The sequence below is a fragment of the Protopterus annectens genome, chromosome 5.part0 (assembly GCF_019279795.1).
Source record: "Protopterus annectens isolate FY-2018-M chromosome 5.part0, PAN1.0, whole genome shotgun sequence".
NCBI classification, from domain to species: Eukaryota; Metazoa; Chordata; order Ceratodontiformes; family Protopteridae; genus Protopterus; species Protopterus annectens.
The window spans coordinates 239,366,050-239,388,240 of record NC_056735.1 but is presented as its reverse complement, the minus strand read 5'-3'; positions in this window follow the sequence as shown (position 1 = coordinate 239,388,240).

Below are 22,191 nucleotides of genomic sequence, written 5' to 3'. Positions count from 1 at the left end.
GTTATACTAGCCACCTTCTAGGTTACTCATAGTGTATATAATGTCTGCTGTGGGTTTGGCTCTTTGTCCCCCCATTCAATCTAGCTTTGTCCAGCATTCCTGAGGTAACAGATTAAGTGGTTATGATGGTCTGTGGGAATACCGCCATTCATCTACCTCAAATGCAAAAGATGTTATAACAAAAATTAAAGAATTTAAACCTTGGCTGTTATCAGAATTACATTTTTTTCTAGACACTAATTATACAACAGCAATCAATAAAATAATGATATGAGACTCATTAAAAGCCTATATATTTGGTAAAACTCTTACTTGGTACAAAAATAAAATAAAAAAATGGGATAAAGAATTATTAGATGCACAATCCAAACTCATGTCAATTAAAAATGAAAAAATCAAGACTCCCCACAAATCAAAAAGAAAATTAAGAAGTTAAATAATAAATATAATGAAATATTAACACATAAAACTAGTTTAGCATTAGAAAAATTAAAAGTAATCTCCTTATCCACCTCTCCCAAATATCTACATAACTTATCTACAAGAATCAAAATACAAGCCAATACAAGCCAAATCCAATAACATTAACAACATTTATCACGAAATGAAAGGGAAAAAAATATTAGATATAGGAGATGTTCTTGTTGCATTCAGATATCACTACATGGAGCATTTTAAAAAAGAGAATTCCCATATTGACCAACTAAACACAGTTATTAATTCTACTAATATTAAAAATATACCAGAAGAATTAAAATCAGACTTACAAAAGCCTATATCCCATCACTATGGAATTATATAAACTTTTTCCCCCAACGATAACCTCTCTACTTCATAAAACTTTAATAGAAGTTCAAGCAAATGCAATAATACCACCCTCTTGGAAATACTCTTTAATTACTCCGATTCTAAAAGAGGATAAAACATCATATCTATGCACCTCATATAGCCCCATATCACTACTGAATAATGATAAGAAAATATTCAGGTCAATTTCTAACTCCTGTAGCCAGGGTCACCATTGCTCACACCCACCTTATCTCTACCCTCCTCTATGCCTCCCCTATCTATACAAAAATATGCAGAAGTAATCTGATCAAACTGTCATCCTCCTACAACAATATTGCCAGATTTGCAGCTGGGTCCTCTTATAGAACTGATCACTGTATCAACCTGAATCAACTTGGAAGGTTAGAATTGCCAAATCTAATACTTTTCAATCAACTAATAGTAGCCCACAAGATCCTGCATCTACCTCAGAATACACCCATACTTATGTCCATAGTCACCCCCTATAACAATCTCAAAATCTTACGCTCATCTAACAAACTACTTTTACAAATATCTAAATCCAACAATTCAGTTGGTGACACCCTGTTCTCTAATAGAGTAGGTAAAACCTGGAACAGCCTCCCAAGTCAACTAACCTCACTATCCTCAGTTAACCTATTTAAAAGCAAGCTCAAACCCTACCTAAAATCACACTTGCTATGCCCCTGTGATATCCCAGACTAACCGCCATACCCATTTCTAGACTCCCTTTATTCCTAGCCTCTTATGAGCATTATCTTATGTTTACTTGCTGATAATAGTGTGCTTGACTATTCTGAGAATTATTCCTCATGTAAATATATATATATATATATATATATATATATATATATATATATATATATATATATATATACAATTGAATGACTAACCATTTTCATATAAGACCAGAACTCTTGTGAGACTGAGCATTATAATTGTATCCTTGTACTTTGCTTTTGAATACTCTAACCACTTAACACTAAAGTTTTTCTTTTGATATTTTTGTGCGAGTTTAGAATCTATAGTATCTCTTAGATATAATTTGCATTATTAATACAAACTACTGTTGCATTTAGGTTTATTTACATCAGGTTTTTCCCTATTGGAATACAGAATATAAAATCCTAGATATGTAATATGTTATAAAGCTTTGTAATGTACCAATTTCTATTGTAAATATCATTGTCTTGGCCTATTTTTTGTTGTTTATGGAGCTTTTTTCCCTGGGCCTCCACTGAAAATGGACATATATCCAGCTGGACTAGCCCGGTCAATAAATGTAAAATAAAATAAAATAAAAATTTTAGCTAATAGAATTAAAATACCCTTATCTAAAACAATCAACAACAACCAAACAGGATTTATATTTAATAGACACACATGATAATATCAAGAGGATATTACTTTTATAGATTATGTGAATAAAAAAAATAAAGAGATATTTATAGTAGGATTAGACATAGCGAAAGCTTCTGACTCTAAATTGGGATTATCTGTTTAGAATACTATCACTATTTGGCTTTCCCCCAGTTTCATTCACTTACTAGGATATATATACATATATATATATATATATATATATATATAGATATATATATATATATATATATATATATATATATATATATATATATATATAGATACAAACAATTTAGCCTATGTTAAATTAAGCCCATTCACATTAGAAACTAGTCATTTAACAAAAGGCACTAAATAAGGCTGCCCTATGTCACCAATATTTTTTGCTCTAGCCATTGAAGTATTTGCAAAAACAATATGCATTAACCTAAAAATAAAAGGGGTGAATGATTGCAATCAATATAATTCTAAAATAATGTTTTTTGCTGATGACATATTATTAACCTTAATTAAGTCTAAAGAGTCCTTGGAGGAGCTAGAAGTAGTGATTGAAAATTTTTACTTGATCTCAGGTCTTCACTTCAATAAGTCAAAATCTAAATGTTTATACTTAAACAAAAATAAATAAGTACAGGTTACAGAAAACCATATTATAGGGAAACAAGAATCCACTCTAACGTACTTAGGAATAGTCTTATGTAAAGATCTAATGAGATAACATCAGTAAACTATAACAATGTCATTGCAATAAATTTGTATTGATAGATGGAGTAAAATATTATTAACTTTTGAAGATAGACTTCAATTAATAACAATGGTTTTACTACCCAATATTCTGTATGCGGCTGCAGCTATTCAATTGCTTCCCAACAGATATGTTTTCAAAGAAATTAATTCAGTTTTCTTAAAATTTCTATGGTTCCCTAAGAGAAATAGAATTCCCTTAGTACATTATATTAGACATTGGAAACTAGGAGGATTAAACTTTCCAGATACAGAAACATATATAAAGGCATCCATATCCAAAGCTTTTATACACTGGATAAATCCCAATCATTTGGCCAATTGGAAAGAACTACTAACTGTTATATCAATAAATGAGTTTACTTTTTTTAAATAAGTTTCCAATATTACATAAAGCTAATCAACCTTGATACCTAATAGGTATCTGCATGCAGTATAATATAGCAAGACCTACTAAAACATATCTGATTAATTACTACTTTAATTCATTTAGGAAACCTATAAATGCTAATATGGACCTGAAACTTTGGATTGGTCTCCTAATACCTTTCACCATAACAATGGATTATCCTCACAAAATATATAGAGAAATAATCACTTCTTGGGAACAAAATAATTTTTTTCTGTTGGATACAATGCATAAAAGAGTTAAAAGTTTTAGATATTCAATAGATAAAAACAACTTATAAAATCCAATCACAGGATTGGCTGACTGTACAAAACATTTTAATGTATTCCCAAGATTGATTTAGATAAAGTAATAGTTCTTCTTGTAAAGCTATGCCAAAATTCATAAATCACTTATATGAAATTATATATAATGACCATAATAAAGAAAATAGTATATCCTTCCTATATAAAGAACTAATAAACTATAAAACTATACTTAAAGCTTCTTATTGGAAATATATTTTGAAAGGTTATTCACTACAACAGAATAAAGAAATTAAAGTAAATATTCTATTAGTTAAATACACTTCCCATACACAATACTGGAAAATCTTTAACTGGAAATAAACACACAGATCTTTTTTAACCCCAGATAAAATTATCAAGTTCAGTTCCTCCATGTGTCCTCCATGTCTATGTTGGAGATGTGAACAGATATATAGAGCAGATTGGAATCATATTTTTTTATGATTGTACTAAAATCAAAACATATTGGGATGGAATTAATACATTTTTGCAGGCTTTGTTTAATAATTCCTTCATTTTATCTAAAACACTGATCCTTTTGAATGAGAATGAAGGTCCATATCTGAATAAAACAAATATCTATATCTTATGGAAAGTACTTGCACTCTCAAGAAAATATATAACCAGAAGATGGTACTCAAACATAACATCAACTTTGGAAGATTTTTACACCTTATTGAAGACCTCAATTTTGATGGAGATGAAAATGAAGGAACTAAGGACTTTTCCAAGACCATTCGTTAACAATCCATGGAAAAAAGTTTTGTCATTGATTGAATCTTTACCCCAATGAACAGTCATACTCTGATAAGCAGACTGTTATATTTATGTATTATTTGAATTCACCTGTAACTATTATTGATGTCAGGCTGATGTATATATTGTATATAGATATTTAGAATGTCACTTATAAAATGTCATGAAATTATATATAATTTCCTGAAATAAAAATATTTTGAGTAAAAAAAAAAATGCAAAAAATATGGCTACTGCCAGATTCAAACCATCAACACCATCATGCACACTAATGTCCCTTGCCTACTGAGTCACTGCCAGACAGTATGTGTCCTTCATCACACAATCAACAGCATACAGATGTATGCATTGTCACCCCTACATTACGGGAGACATAAAACATGTGACCTGGTTCTGTCTCTATGTCACAGCCCTGGAATTGGGTGGTCTGCTGATATATCATTGCAAATATACTGCTACAGCAGTTATATGGGTACACTGATGAGTTAGGGGTGGTGGACAAGCAGCCCATGCTCTGCTGGCATGTTGTGCAACTGTTCTGTGACCCCACTGATTGGCATCTCCCTTGAATAATGTAGTGAGGTTTCCAGTCATGTGGCCTAGTGAATATTATGGGGCACATACTATTGGACAGATTACCTGTTTCCCAAGTGGCTGATAGATCTCTGTGAGTAGCACAGTAGCCCACTATACTCCCGTGCATACATGTGGCAGGTCCATACATATGCTACAATATTCTAGTACCCCTTACAAATGGAGAGTAGCTGTGTGAATTACCTTGCAAATGCAGCAGTTGACAGACCTATAGTTCAGGGCTGACTCTGTCTAATGCACACAGTCCACAGTCAACATATGGTGAAGTACAGGTTGTGTGGGCTGGCTGGCATCATTTTTAGTAATATGTATGCGAGTCAGAGAAAGGTGTCAGTCCCTAGGGCCCTAGGTTGTTAGTGCATGTGCTGTGAATTGTCCCTTGGCCAAGGCCAGGGCATACTAGGCATGCCCACATTTGCCTACAGAGACAAGCTCAGTGTTTTCTTCCTTGGGGTCCCTCTGAGGGTGTGGCTGTGGTCACCTAGGCACTGGTGGAGGCTGTGTATCCCATTCCTTTGCTGATCCTGTTGCAGCTGTTTCCACAGGATCATATTATGCACCATGGCACATACTGTGAACATGTGTGCATATGTGGCTGGAGAGTATTTCAGGGCTCCACCAGATTTATCGAGGCACCAGAACCATGATATCAGCAGCCCAAACACATGCTGTATGACTTTCCTAGTTTGTGGGTGTGCCTCATTATGGCATTCTTAAGTGGGTGGGTGTGCATTTCTGATGGGTCTCATCATCCACAGTTCCAGTGCGTAGCCAGCATCCCCAAGTAAATGGCCATGTGGGATGTCACCCCCTAGCAAACATCTGGTACAGTTGTGATGCATTCCAGGTATGGGAGTCATGATAACTGCCAGGGCTGCCAGCACACACTGGCCCTGGGCATTGCACATGACCTGGCAGTTGGTTGAGTGATACCCCTTGTGGTTGATGTAGATTGCACCCTCCTTTCCAGATGGTGCCTTGATGTGTACATGAGAGCAGTCTATGGCACCCAGTACCTCAGGATAGTGTGATACACTCCAAAACAGAGCAATGCAAGGATAAAGCACCTCAAAGAGAAGATATAGTCCAAATGTAAAATGAACTCACAAGGTGACACCACTGTATGGGCACAGAACACTTTATTACATAAAATAATCAAAAAGTAAGTGCTTTCGTGTTCAGACATGAACGCTTCTTCAGACATAATAAAATCAGTTAAACTATCTTAATAAATAGTGACAACAGCCTATCATATTGCTGCATCGATTAACACACTCAGATTTAAATTAACCCTCTAACTTCATAATAAATGAAGACTCGAAAACTATGCTAAAACATATTGAAATATGTTAAAAAACTCTCCAGAACTTGAACATGTAAAATTTATAAAAGTAATCACATTACATCAAAACATTTATATACTAATAAAGTGTACCTATTGCTAGAGACACAGCAAAACTAAATATTGATAAAATGAAATAGTGATGGGGCAATTGTCTAATATCAATATTCTTACAAATCAAATAAATATACTGTTAAATATACTGTTAATAACTTTTGTAGATCCCTATACATACTACCCCATATCAAAATTCTTATATTCTTATATTCTATATATTCTACTGTTATAAATATTTAAAGTACTGCTGTAAAAGAAAATTATTAATCCTCTACAACCTTGTTCATATAATGCTATAACAGTCTATGAACTTGAAGGAAAAGAGTTTTTATTTATTTTTAATGTGCCAGGGGTCTATCAATTAAAATTATTTCGGAGAAACCCTATAATTTAGACCACAAGCCTTGTCCACCTGTAGCCTAATAATCCATGTAATCTCCTGTTTTTCTGTGTGATTCTTGAAGTTCCCTAACCTAATGCTTTTATTAACCAATTTAATGACTAAGGGAGGATGGCCTAAGGGTTAAGGTGTTTGCCTTGCAAACACAAGGTACAGGGTTTGAATCTCACAGGGGATAATTGGCTAGGCTTAAAATGGCTCGCAAGAGCAGTTAGCCTAGTGCAAACCTAAACATAAGAAAAGAAACTTGTGGGCGATATCATTGCTTAGCACATGCTATGCTAAAACATTTGTTTTGTCTTTTATGTTTATTGCATACAGATGTTCCCTTACTCTCTCCCTCAAAGTCCTATTTGTCTTTCCTATATAAAATGAAGAACACTTTGTGGAGATTGCTAAGTACAAAAAAATCACATGTTCTGCAGTCAGCGTAGTGGTAAAATTCATACCTCTTGAGAGTTACAGGATGTATAAAGGTGTTACTATTCGCCATATATGTACAAAATCTGCAGTTTCTACATGAAAAGGTTCCTTGATGTGTAGATTGAATTCTATTATTACTTTCCTTTTCATAGCAAAGTATTCTTTATAAAGATTTAGTAATCTCATAGGCATATCTTGGACTCAGTCCCACTAAACTAGTCATCTTCTCATCAGTGGTTAAAATCCCACAATTTTTACTGATTATTTCATGTATAGTCTTACTATTACTAGAGTAGGGAATAGTAACCCTAACATCCTGAGATCGACTATTTCTTACTGTGCCTTGAATTATCTCCTTATTAATCTTGCACTTGAAGAACGGTTCCCTCTGTTCTTCCTATCTATAAACACTTCATCTTTTGAATTGCCACTTTCTTTCTCTTAATAACCTCAATTTAATAGTTCTGTTTCTACCTTCTTAAGAGTGACTTTACATGTATCATCCGAAGTAGTCTATCTTGATATTCTGAGTCCCTGTCCCTGCATGATGTTCCTATATACATGTGTGGGATGCATACTGTCTTGATGGAGTATATTATTTTTTCTGCATGTCTTCCTATACATTTCTGTTTCTATCGCATCTCCTTGTTTCTATATAAGGACATCTAGGAATTCAATTTTTTCATATGACTAACTTCCTGAAAACTCTAAGAACTCTGTGGTCATATTTATATCGTGTGCTACACAGTAGAAGTGTTGCATACTGCTGGCCTCATCTCATAGGTAAGGGCAAAATAAATGTGCTCACTGGCATGTGGTTGCATGGCATCCAAGAACAGGTGCAGTACCCTGGATGCTGATGCCTGTGAGGCCCCCATCATATCCCCAGTTGGTCTTTGGAATGCACCCATAGCTAGTATGCTAAGAGCTACACACACCTTAGTTTCCACTGGGATGGGGTCTCCTCTGTTGGCTATGGGTCTAAGCTGAGGTCAGCAGAGCTCAGTGAGTTCTTGTAGTATGTCCATGTGCACCCTGTAATGCTGTACAATCTCCAGCTCATGTAGCTCCTGGAAGGTTACCCTGGGCCTGAACATTCTTCTTCTTCTTCTCAGTCTAGGCCTATGGTCAACAGCGGCAGCACTGATATCAGCATTTAGTGCATGTATATGTAGCAGGCCTGCAGCAATCCCTAGCATTTCTTCAGTTAAACATCCCAAGACTGTACTCCAGTGGTGCAGAGTATGGGGGTGAATCAGATTGTAGGGATTCTGCAACCATTATAATGCTCTGCTGTAGGTGCAGCCTTTGTTATTGGCTACCTATGATGCATTCCACCTGCCAAGTGCATCACTAAGGACTATTAATGGCCCTAGTTCAAGTAGAACAGGGGTTATCAGCAATTAAGTTCTCATTGCCTTTCTCAGACAAATTGTTTTTTAACAGCCTTCCTCACTCAGTACTGTGGCGTGCCACAAAAATGCATGCCATGTAGATAAACAATGCTCAAAATTCATTGTACACACCCCCATGGAAGGTCACCCTCACTACAACTGCGTACCATGCAAACATGGTCAAACCTGCTGAAACACGCAACCTGAAGGTAAATAATGCTAAGCAGCCAGTGTACACACCCCCTTGCTGAGCACATTGGAGCACCATGCAAACAAGCATGTGCTCCAATGAGCTTAAAAGAAAGTGGACATGCCCCTTTTGATGTTGGCTACCTCTTCTGTGGACACCAACACGGTTTTCTGCCTACACAAATGGGATCTGCAGACACATGCACAAACCAGAATCATCATAGAGCATGTGTTTGGGATGTTGAAATCATGGCTCCATTGCTTGGACATATCTGGTGGAGCTTTGCAGTACTCTCCAGGCATGTGTGCCCACATCTTCATAGTATGTGCCATGCTACATACTATGATCCTGCGGAAACAGCTGCAGCAGGGACATAATGGTGAAGGCCCTCACAGCCCACTGCACTTGCCAAGGGCACCACAGGCACAGAAGGATTCAGACCATGAACACCCTGTGCCAGCCCCAGTAGGCAGATGGAGGCATGCCCAGTATGCCCATGCCTTGGCAAAGAGGGAACGTATAGCACATACACTGACAGTGTAGGCCCCTACAGACTGACACACTTCTCCACCTGCACACACAGTAAAAGGGATGGCACACACACACGACCACCTGTAAATTGTCATGTATAGGTGGTCTACTGTGTGCATCCTACATAGGCAGCCCTCAACTATTGCACACACAACTGCTATTGGCACAAGGTAAGGCAATACCTGAACAGTAAATTAAGCTAACAGTATGTGTTGATACTGTATGTATAGGTTCCTAGGTACATCGGTAGGTACATGGCTAACTGTTAGAGGCAATTCATAAGCCTAGCCAAAATGTGTCTGCTGTTGCCACCCCATTGATTAACTAACTGTCCCTCTGTGGAGCAGAGCTAATTGTGGGATCCCTGGGATGTAACCACTGTTTCCCACCCACTCTGCAAGGATTCCCTGGTGTGTTAATGAGGGGCTCCATATAATGTAATCAGGGATGTAGTTCCAAAGCATGGGGAGTACCCATGACAGGTATCTGTCACCCCAGCATTCTGCAGTTATGGTTGTGGCAAGGTGTAGCACATTACAGTGTGTGGCTCACTGTGACATGGAGTCCCATAGCTGGAGCATATACATTAAGCATCACCTGGACATAGCATTAACAGGTATCATCCATATGTACACCATCTGAGTTACACATTTGCTTACAGTATGGCGGAACAGCCGTAGTACACTCTACATACTAAACACCATAACAATTGTACATATCCCAGATGCCTCAGTGGTAAAGCCACTGACTGTCTCGTTCATGGTCTCGGTTCCACGACCTGTAAGGGCTGTTACGTAATTCTGATGTCCTGAATAATGGATGTTGGATGCAGGTCATTAGTGCACGTTTAAGCACATATTAGTGGGTTCTTGTTCCGGTAAGTGCCGGTAAGCGGCGTTTAAACATGACTACATGGATATGCGCAACACAGGTCTAACCTTTGCTGAATATCACGCAGATCATGGGCAAAGATGCCCAGAACCACTGAAATGTGTGTTATTTACCCTTGTACTAATAGTGCCTGCTCTGAGAGGTAAAATGACCACTGCCAGGAGTAGAACACGCAACCATGTACACAATCTTCACAATAACCTACCACTAAGCTACCTGAGATGTACCAAAGGCAGGTATGTATTGTGACAGGTTAAAACACAAAAGGGCGGAGTTCAGGAAATAGTATACACCGCCATGTACCCAATGAAAGGTGTATTCTCTCTCTCTCTCTCTATACACACACACACACACACACACACACACACACACACACACACACACACATATATATATATATATATATATATATATATATATATATATATATATATATATATATATATATATATATATATATATATATATAGATATAGATATATATATATATAATATAGAAAGAGAAAGGGTAATAGAGAGATATATGTTGATATATATGGATATACATATATATGCAAATATGTAGATAGGGTAACAACATCTACACAACCATGGAGGTACATATAAATAGGATGCTACCAAATACCGAATGCTTTACATACCGATGCACGTAATCATGAGGCTTAAACACCGAAAGACCACAGTACAGAAACACCAGAACCGCGAGTACTATTATCACAATGTTAATGGACATTTAGTTAGTGCTTCTGGTGCTGTGGTTCAGGTAGGTACTGTGTGTAAGTGTGTTTCTGTTTGCTGTAGTGTGTTTAAGTGTGTGTTGTGAGTGTGGTGTGTGTTTCCGGGGGACTATAATGTGTGGGTGTGAGTTTGCTTCGTGTGTCTGTTTGTGCTATCTCAGAGGTAGATTATTAAAGTAGGTGTGGTGTGGGGGGCACAGCCACCCACATGGGGGGTGTATGGGGGCATGGCCACCTGGCCATACGTAGTGTAGGATGGTTTCTCTGGATGTGATGGGAAGCAGTGTGTCTGTGTGTGCGTGTGTGTGTGTTTTGTATTTGTGTTAGTTCCGGGAGTTTGACTGTCATGAGTTTGAGTGTTCGGTATTGTGGGGTTTGGGAGTCTGGGAACAGGAATGTGGTCGTTGGAAGTGTGTGCATTCCTGAATCCATGGGTATGTCGTATACAGTGGTTGAAGTCTTCAGATATGTGCATAACATGGACCATAGCAATCACACATTCCACCACGACGAACGCTATGAACAAAGGATATGGAGAGTATATATGTCTATACACTATTACAAATATGTGCTATGGACATGAGCCAAAGATAGGGTTACCACCTGTCCCACCTTGCGAGGGACAGTCCCTCTATGTACGGTAGTGTCCTGACCAAAATGAGTACAAATACTAATGTCCTACAATATCGAGACATTTGGCATTTTCCATATTTAATGTAATTGTTGCATAAAATAGTCATCTGTATCTAAAATACCTACATGTAACAAGAAACAGGATAAGCAAGTAAACCACTACAAGAATATAAGCTTTTATATAGGCATATATGTAAAGTTCTATACTTTGTACTAATGGTGGGTATGTGTCGGCCTCTAAAATCTGATGTGTGTCCTGCAAATGTCCCACTATGGCCATTTGAAAAGGTGGAAACCAAAGCCAAAGAGGTTAAGTCACCAACACAACTCCAATGAGTGCAAATATCTGTGACAGAAATACAGGAGACCGCTTTCATGTAGCAACATTTCATTACATACCAATGTATTTCCAAAGGGATTGAAGGACCAACATCACCTGCATGCTATACAGGAACCAATTAACAATGGCTTAATGAATAAGCCTGCAATTACCATAGTATTAGTCTACTAAAGGATAGGTTTTCAAATAGGGAAGGAGCCCTCACACACATATCGAATATGTATAAATGCAGTTCTTAAACACCTGCATCTGCTATGTATACCCACCTACATCTCGCCCACACCTGAAACAATTGCAATACAGACTGTAATAACATCACAAACATCCACTGACCCTATGACATCTGCAGAAGCCTTAACATACCTTGTCAGAGACACACAATAATGGCCCTATGTGAAATCGTTGCTGTTGTACAATGGAACAGACGCCGATGTTACATGGTTTGGTTGCAATAATCCCATATCAGATGGCTGATATAACAGCTAGACTCACATGTAGAACTGCATCCTCTAGCCATTACACACAATCCACAGGGGCCATGAAGTTAATATATCTATGTGTGTCTCCATATAGCTGTTGCAATTCATCACAAACAACACATCCAGGCTGTCTTCCTCGAAGGTAGGGTAAAGGGACAACGCCCAAGTGGAGTATTCAATTATACCCCACTATTGCCATGTCATTGGCTAATGGAGTAGCTGCACAGCTGATGTGCATGTAATCATCTACTCCGGAACACCAATTGGTGGCAGGATACCACATGTTACTGATATCTAAGTATAAAAGGATAGCTTGTCATACATTCAAACCGTATGTATATACCAGAAAAACATTACAACAGAAAACGAATAGGACTTATATTACCGTCAACTCGGGATACTAATAAGGTATGAAGAACACGCAGTATGTCAGTGTATGTAGTACCTGTTCTGTAATAATTAAAGTGTACGCAATGCATATAGTGGGAAAAGGTATTATGTAGTGATGTATTGTTGAGCATAGTAACGCTCGTAGAAATTGTGTGTACTGCTGTAGGCCACAAGGTAAACACCTCATACACCACAAGGGATTCTATATAAGGACTTTGAACACAACAATTCCACTCCAGCCGCTGTCAGTGGCAGGGTTGGTCCAACAAGTACTTGCCATAACAGGGGATAGTATATGTTGATATACTGTAACAGTAGGTATATGTATGGGCGTATAACTGAGAATAACATGTCTAAGGTGGTCCTGCTATGCAGTTATGATTTGCATTGTGGGATAGTGTGGCAAAAATGTGAAATGTATAATATTGTAGGTAGATATGTCTAACATTTTACATAACATTACTGTTATGTTATGCAAACATCAGGTATGTCTATTGGCATGTACAATACACAATAACAGGATACATATGACTTGTAGTCACCAGACAGTGTATCAGCATGATAGCTAATTGAAATGGAAGAGCTAGTCAATTATCCATGCACAAAGGACATGTAATAACTTCATAGGTTCATAGTTAGGTACTATGCTGTCTGGCCAAGGCCATTCGTAAGCCTAGCTACAGTGTTTTCACTTGCGGCACCTCCCGAGGTTAGTGTCCTGTGCCTGTGAACAGCAGAGCCATTAGTTTCCTGTGCCTCTGTACAGCAGAGCCTCTGCAGTGATCCTTGCTGTACATGTCTGTCTCCCATCCACCCATTGAGGTATCACTTGAAGAGTGCTAGTGAGGTTCCCTGCCTGATGTACATAGGAGTCATGTTCCAAAGCATGGTGAGTGTCCAGGTCAGGAATGTATCCCTCCAGCACGTCCTAGTTATCTGCATTTAGGTACATATTACAGAGCATGTGGCTCTCAGGGGCTTTTGCTTATGTGGAGCATATCCATCAATACTGTTTTGGACATGGGCCTTGTATGTTCAGCAGAGATCACCTCTGAGTATGCAGTATGCAAATGAGTACAGTTGGGGTTTCTGTAGTTGGGATGCATAAGTCATCCTTTGGAGGTCAGTATTCCTCTTGGTGTGGTAATATTGTGGTATTTAAAGCCGTTGCTGTTGTATCTTAAGGTACATCCCAAATGGGGTGTTGTACCATTTAATGTGTTTCATAAGTTATGAGTAGAGAGGCACAATGGCTGCCTTTGTTCTGGCTACAAACCCATTAGAGATTAGGGGGGGCCACATAGAAGGACATCCACACCACCTTAGCAATATGTTTATCAAAGGAGTGAATGCTATCTACTTTGGTTCTCAGATCCCTTATTACATCTTATGTATGTAGGGGACTACCACCTATGTGATAGTCCATGGGTGATTGGTGTAATCTAAAGGGGATGTCTATTCACCTTGTGGCATGCAGCTTGAGGCCATGTTATTGACACCAGGTATCTGTCCCAGTGACACCCTTATGGAGGGTGTCTGTCTCAGCTGGGGAATCAATCATGGCCCCTAGTTTGCAGTCGTCTGCAAACCTTTTCAGGGTAAGTCCTCCTGCGCTAGCCTGTACCTCAGAGAAGCATATACCAAACATGAGGGACCCTATGACCGAGGCCTGGGGGATGCCAATTGTATCTGATTTACAGTAGGACCTAGGGTATGTTACCCTCACTGTGTGGGTTCTGTCCGTGTGCCACTTTGCATAACATCTCATGACCTAGGGGTTAATGTGCATATGGATGTGTATGTTAACAATACCAGAATGGGGAACGGTGTTGAAAGCCTTTGAGAGGTCAAGGTAGGCTGTGTGGACCTCCTTACCCTCATCTACTGCCTTGGTAACTGTCTCATAGGACTCCACCAAGTTTCATAGGTTCATAGGTTCATACTAGGCTATCTGCCCTAGGGCATTTATAAGCCTATCTAGAGTGTGTTTGGCTTTCGCCACCCATTTTAGATTAATTTTGCTATGCCCTTTTTCGAGGTTAGTATACTGTGCCTCTGTCTAACAGTGACACAGAAGTGATACCCGGGGTTAACCTATGATCTCCCATCCACTCATCAAGATTCCTCTTGAAGAGAGTCAATGAGGGACTCTGCCTAACATGGACTGGGATTTTATTCCAGAGTGAAGGGAGCCTCTGGGTTATGAATCTGTCCCTCCAGCATGTCCTATTTATTTCAGTGCTGAAGTTCAAGTCTCTCGAGCGCGTAGCTCAATGGGATTTGGATTTTCTGAGGTGCAGCATGTCCATTAATTCCAGGTTGGACATGGCTTTATACATCAGGCACAGATCGCCTCTGAGCAGGCGGTATGCCACTGAGTAGAGCTAGAGTTTCTTTAACCGAGCAGCATATGGCATCTGTTTGAGCCCTTTGATCCCCTTGGTGAGGTACTTTTGGGGTCTTTCCAGTTGCTGCAGGTGTCTGGTAAGGTACATCCCAAAAGGGGCATTGTACTCAATTATGGGCCTGATGAGGGATGAGTAAAGAGGCACTCACCATCATAGATAAGCTATCCAGCTTAAATATAAATCCCTATGTCACAAGATGGGTCGCAAACTGGCTCAAAGACAGAACCCACAGAGTGAGAGTTGCTGGAGCCATGTCAGACTCGAAACCGGTCACAAGTGGCGTCCCACAGGGTTCTGTCCTGGGACCACTCTTGTTCGGTATATACTTTTCCAAGGTACAGGCAAACGTGGGAGGACTATGGCTCACCAAGTTCGCAGACGACTGCAAACTGGGCACCATAATCAACTCTCCAGCTGACACAAACATCCTTCAAAAAGGTCTCACAGAGACAGATAACTGGTGCCAGCGCCATGGTTTAAAGCTAAATGCCAAAAATGTATAGTCATACCCTTTGGCAAAAACAATGTGCCCACAAATTACCACATAGGCGGAAACCCATTAAGTACAGAGAAAGTTATTAGGGACCTGGGGACCCAAGTTGATAGCAATCTCTCCTTTGAAAACCACATTGCCAAAGTGGTTAGAAAGACCTTCTACATAGCCCACCTCATCACGAAGGGTTTCACATCTAGATCAGGAGAGGTAATCGTGCCCCTTTATTCATCCCTCATCAGGCCCATCATAGAATACAATGCCCCTTTTGGGATGTACCTTACCCGACACCTGCAGCAATTAGAAAGACCCCAAAAGTATCTCACCAAGAGGATCAAGGGTCTCAAACAGATGCCATATGCTGCTCGGTTAAAAAAACTCCAGCTCTACTTAGTTGCATACCGCCTACTTCGAGGCGATCTATGCCTGACATACAAAGCTATGTCAAATCCAGAATTAATGGACATGCTCCACCTCAATAAATCTAAATCCCTTAGAGCCACACGCTCGAGGGACTTGAACCTCAGCACAGAAATAAATAGAACTTGCTGGAGGGATAGGTTCATAACCCAGAGGCTCCCTTCGCTCTGGAATAGAATTCCAGTTCATGTGAGGAAGAGCACCTCACTGAATCTCTTCAAGAAGAATCTCGATAAGTGGATGGGGGATCATAGGTTAGTCCCAGGGATTACTCCCGTGTCACTATTAGACAGAGGCACAGTAAACTAAACCTTAAAAAGGGCACAGTATACTCAAATCAAGGGGTGGCGTAAGCCATACAGAATTGGGCTAGGCTTATAATTGCCCCAAGGCAGATAGCCTAGTATGAACCTATGAACCTATGAACCTATGAACGATGACCTCCCCTGATCCAGATGTGAATCCCTCCATGATTAGGTGGGCTATATAAAATGTTTTTCTAACCACTTTGGCCACGTGGTTGTCAAATTAAAGATTGCTATCAACTTGGGTCCCCAGGTCCCTAATTACTTCTTCTGTACTTAATGGATTATCATCTATGTGGTAATTTGTGGGCACTTTGTTTTTGCCAAAGGGGATTACTATACACTTTTTGGTGTTTAGCTTGAGGCCATGGCTCTGGCAACAGTTGTCTGTTTCTATGAGGCCCTTTTGGAGGATGCTTGTGTCGGTTGTAGAGTCGATTATGGCACCCAGTTTGCAGTCATCTGTGAACTTGGTCAGCCACAGTCCTTCCTTGTTGGCCTGTACCTCCGAGAAATATATACCGAACAAGAGAGGTCCCAAGACTGAGCCTTGTGGGACATCACTTGTAACTGGTTTGGAGTCTGACATGGCTCCAGCAATTCTAACCATGTGGGTTCTGTCCTTGAGCCAGTTTGCAACCCATCTAGTGACATAGGGGTTTATATTTAAGCTGGTGAGCTTATCTATAATGCCCAAGTGGGGTATTGTATCAAAGCCTTTTGCGAGGTCCAGGTAGGCTGTGTGGACAACCTTCCCCTCGTCAATGGCCTTGGTGACTGTTTCAAAGAAATCAACCAGGTTTAAGAGGCAGGATCTGCCCTTAACAAAGCCGAACTGGGTAGGATCCAGTGTCTGTAGGTCCCCAATATCTTTATTTATGAGGTCCATGATGATCCTTTCCATAGGTTTGCAGACCAAGCTAGTCAGGCTTATGGGTCAGTAGTTTCCAGGATCCATTGAGGCACCACCTTTGTGGAGAGGGACCACTGTTGCTGTACACCACTCTTTGGGTACATATCCTGTAGTAAGGCTGAGATTGAACAGTAGTTTTATGTTTGGGTTTAGCTCTTCTTGGAGTTCATGTAGGACACAGCCCGGGACACCGTCTGGTCCCATTAATGCTGTGTTTTTTGCTTTGGAGAGGGCGGCTCTTACCTGAGCATCTGAGATGTCAGGGGGGCAGCACTCTGCTGGGATAGATATTTGCCCTTTTGGTGGGGAGAAGTTTGCGCTAAACCTGTCACCTAGGATGTTGGCAATGTCTGTGGGTTCGGTGTATTTTTTGTCATTTTGGATTAATTCTGAGCATATCTAGGAATTCCCACCCAGGTTCCTAACATAACTAAAGAAAGCCTTGTGATTATCCTTAGTGTCCTGTGTAATTTTTCTTTCAAAGCTGGCCTTAGACGATTTTATGAGTGCCCATAGTTTTTTGCTAATACTGATCAGAGATGCCTTCCCTTTTTGGGATTTTGCTCTATCACGTAGTAGTTTCCTCCTTCTATTATATAGTTTGTTTATGGCTGGGGTCCACCAGACAGGATGTCTGCCTTTGGAGGATTGGGTCTTGGTTTTATTTGGGATTGCATGATCTATGCATTCCTGAAGGTGTTCATAGAATGTGTTTATAAAGGATTCTGCGGTCTGGGTCGTATTTTCTACAGGCCCGGGGGCTTTGAAGGATTCCACCTTGGTTTTGAGGAGTGTGAAATTTGCTTTAGAGAAGTTTTTCACTGTGGGTTTCTGGGCAGGGGGTGGGGTCGGGATGTGAATATCCAGTGAGATTAGTTTATGGTCTGATCTTACCAGTGAGGGATACACTTCTGGTCTGGAGCATAGAGTCCCCATGTTGGTGATGATCAGGTCCAGTATGTTTTCCCCTCTTGTGGGAGTGGTAACAAGTTGTTCCATAGCATTTGAGTTTATAAATTCTAGGAACCTTTGGGCTAGGGTGTTAGAGCTAGAGTAATGCTCCCAGTCTATGTTTGGGTAGTTGAAGTCACCCAATATAATAGTGTTTGGAGAGACCTTCATATTTTCCAGTGTTCTCAGGAAGGCCGAGTGGGGTTCCTGGGTTTGGGAGGGTGGTCTTTAGCAGGCTATAAACTGGAAGGCAGTTTTACCCACTGTTAGTTGCACATGTACAGTCTCTGATGCTTCGTGCTGTGCCACCAACCTGGAGGTGTGGGTATCTTTGACGAATATTGATACTCCCCTTCCTTTTGTGGTTCGGTCCAAGTTTTGGGGCCGAAAAGCATGATATGAGGTATAACCTGGTAGTGCTGGGGTGCTCTCGGGAGCCTTGAACCAGGTTTCTGTTACTGCACAGATATTGATGTTCTCCATGCTGAGGAGAGTTTCGAGTGCATGCATCTTGAGGTTTAGACTTCTGGCGTTGAGTAGCATTACTTTTAGTTTCTTATCCCTTGTGATACCTATGGAGGTGGGTTTGTTTTTTGAGCCTTGCCTAAAAAAGGCACTATGGGGGTAGCAAGAGCCTTTGCCAATATCCGAAAGCCCAGGGGTGACAGGTGCAAGCCATCCCTAGCGAAGCATCGTGGCTTGTCGAACATGTCATCTCAGGCTAATAGGCATTGGATCCCCTTTGAATGACACCAATACTTAAGCCAATTGTTGAAATTGATCATCTTGTCTTCATATTGTGGCATCATTCTTGGTGAGGGTAAGATGCTACTCAAGGTCAGGGTCATACCGGCCTGGGCTACATGCTCCGAGAGCTCCTCTTTGTCTCCTTTCATGTAGTCCAGGGACGTACGTCTCAGGTCATTCACACCAGCATGGACAATGACTGAGTCATATTTGTACTTGCCTTGGAGTGACCTGAGTGCTTGTGTTATGTGGCGGATCCTAGCGCCTGACAGGCAGCTCACCGTGACCTTCTCCTTGTTCAGCCTGGTGAGCGGTACGTCAGTGTGCCTGATGATAGAGTCACCTATTACAAGAGTATCAGGTGTGTTGTTTAGCCTTAAGGGCTGTGACTGTTCAGCACACTGGCTTTGTGAGCTATGTGTTGCATGTGTTTTGGTTTGGGGTAGCGGTTGCTTGGGTGCTTTAGGACTTTAAGACTACATGACAAAGATAAGGATGTAGTGATTGCACTCAATAATTTAAAATCTGATTTTTTAGACAGGGGTTATCAAGGCGCTGATATTGATCAGAGTATTTCTAATGCTTGGCAACTGAGACATACTAGATGTAGACCTTATTTTCATCCTAACAATAGTGCTGCCAGTACAGACAATGATTCTTCTGCTAGTAATGATTTTAGAGTCGTGTTTCAATTTGCCAGTAATATTAACCAGTACACTGATGTTGTAGGAGACACTGGCATTTGCTACAAGATGTCCCTAACCGTAATGATATAATTAGTGATATTCCCTGTTTTAGTTTCAGGAACAATAGGTCACTCAAGCAGCATCTTTGCAACAGTGAACCAAGCAACACTGCATGTATTTCTACTCGCCAGGGCACATTTCCATGCAGATCATGCAGTGCTTGTCCCTACATTTATAGCAAAAGCACATATATTCATCCAACAAGGCATTTTAAGTTATGCTCTAATCAATATTCAGATTGCAAGACTACTGATGTCGTTTATTTTTGCTTCCGTCAACAATGCCCTGCCTTTTATGTAGGCAAAACCAACAGGCTGCTTAAAGACAGAATTTTAGAGCACATTTGTGACATCAGAAACAATAAGCAATCTAATGCACTTGCCAATCATGTTATGTGTACAGATTCTTATCACTCTTTTAAATTTTTTGTTCTGCAACATATTTATAGAAGTCTGAGAGGAGGAGACATAGAAAATGTCACAGAGAGCCATGAACAAAAATGGATACTAAAACTTAATGCTGAAAGACATCCAGGACTTAATGGCACTACCTCCTTGATTCCTTTTTTAAAAGCTAGACGCCTTAAACACTGACAATCAATATAGTCCATGTAAATGATTTAAATGTTCTTTTTTAGGTGGATGTATATATTGTATGCATTTACTTATATTTATGTATATTCTTTGCACACTTTTTTACAGTTTTGCATGTTTTATTGCATTTCTTATTGTGTGTTTTTAATAGAGGTATATGCTGTGTAGTTGCCTCTTTAAAAGTATTTGAAGCATGACATCATTAATTAACAACAATTGATGTGATAATTGGCTATTTTTATACCTATTTAAACACTGAAATGCATTTTAGTTTTGTCTGATGAAGCAACCACTGTTGCGAAAGTACTCACCTTTTTTCATCTGTTTTTACTTTCATTAAACGTTATTGTGTGTCACCTTGGTGCATTGTGTTTATAATATGCTGATAACACAACCCACTCTTATTTGCTCAGCTCCCTTTCTACAATTACTCCAAGCTAGAACCCAGGAAACTTTCACTACTATAGAAAAATGGCTAAATTCCTCCCAACTCATACTAAACCCATCTAAGGCCCAACTCAGGATCTTCCATCCATCCATGACTTTCACCCCTACCTTGCCGTTCTCAATAACATCCTCCAACAATACCCTTATCACAGCAGTAACTCAAGCCAAGGTGCTAGGTGTAACTATTGACCAAAACCTAAAATTCAACAAACATATAGGACTAACAATTGCCAAAGTTCATAAAACACTAGGCTCACTCTACCGCTGCAAGAGTTTCTTCACACATTAATCCTGAATCACTATCTCTCATACCCATCTACTCTCCATCTTACTATACGCTTCCCTAGTTCTAACTAACCTAAACAAATCTGACCTTCTGAAACTATCTATCTGCTACAATAAAATTTCAAAATTTGCAACCAGTGCTAAGTTTCATTCTCACCATTGCCTCTCCCTAAGACAATTGGGATGGTTAGAACTGTCTAAGCTACTAAAATACAATCAACTTCTCCTGACCCATCAACTGCTATACCAACAAAATAAAATACCTGCCCTCTCTGGTCTGCTCACCTTATATAATGCTGTGCATCAACTAAGATCTTCCAATACCACCCTACTGACTGTTACCAATTGCTTACATAGCTCAGGCCAATCTCTTTATTCCCATGTAATTACTAAGGCCTGGAACTCTATACCCCCTGACATTAGATGTCTAAATAGTAGGCATACTTTCAAATCCCTACTAAAATATCTCCTATTCAAAACTAGGATATGTTCCTGTACAGAACCAGACTAATTTCACCTGTTCCTGACTTTCAACATCTCTAGATCACAGGTGTACTGTGTAGTTTCACTTAGTGCATAATACTGTGAAACAGGTATTTAGCCCTCCATTATACCTACGATTTCTAGTTTATGACCCTTTTTGTCTATGGAAATGTCTTTTTGAATTTATATTCAAGCAATTGTATATTTGTTGTATAATATCTTGCTTAATTTGTTTCTCAATATTCTAACCACTGTATGCTGCATCATTTGTAAAACTCTGATTTTACTCCTTTTATATGTCCTATGCTTTTTGTACAAAATAGCTATGTTTATATATTTTTTTATTATTTTTATTATTTTTTTTTAATAATTTTTTACTATGTATCTGGAGCTTTTCTCTCTAGGCTTCCACTGAAAATGGTCACCTTGTGTCCAGATGAACTAACCCAGTAAACAAATGGAAAATAAATAAGTTACTAAGCTATTGGCCCTGAGGCTCTTATAAGCCTAGCCAATAGTTTATCCCATGCATAGACAAATAAGCACCTGATGCCCAAGTCCAGCAGAGACATGGGAGGAATCCCAAGGATGTATTTTCTATTTTCCATCCAGCTATCCAGGTTGTGCTTAA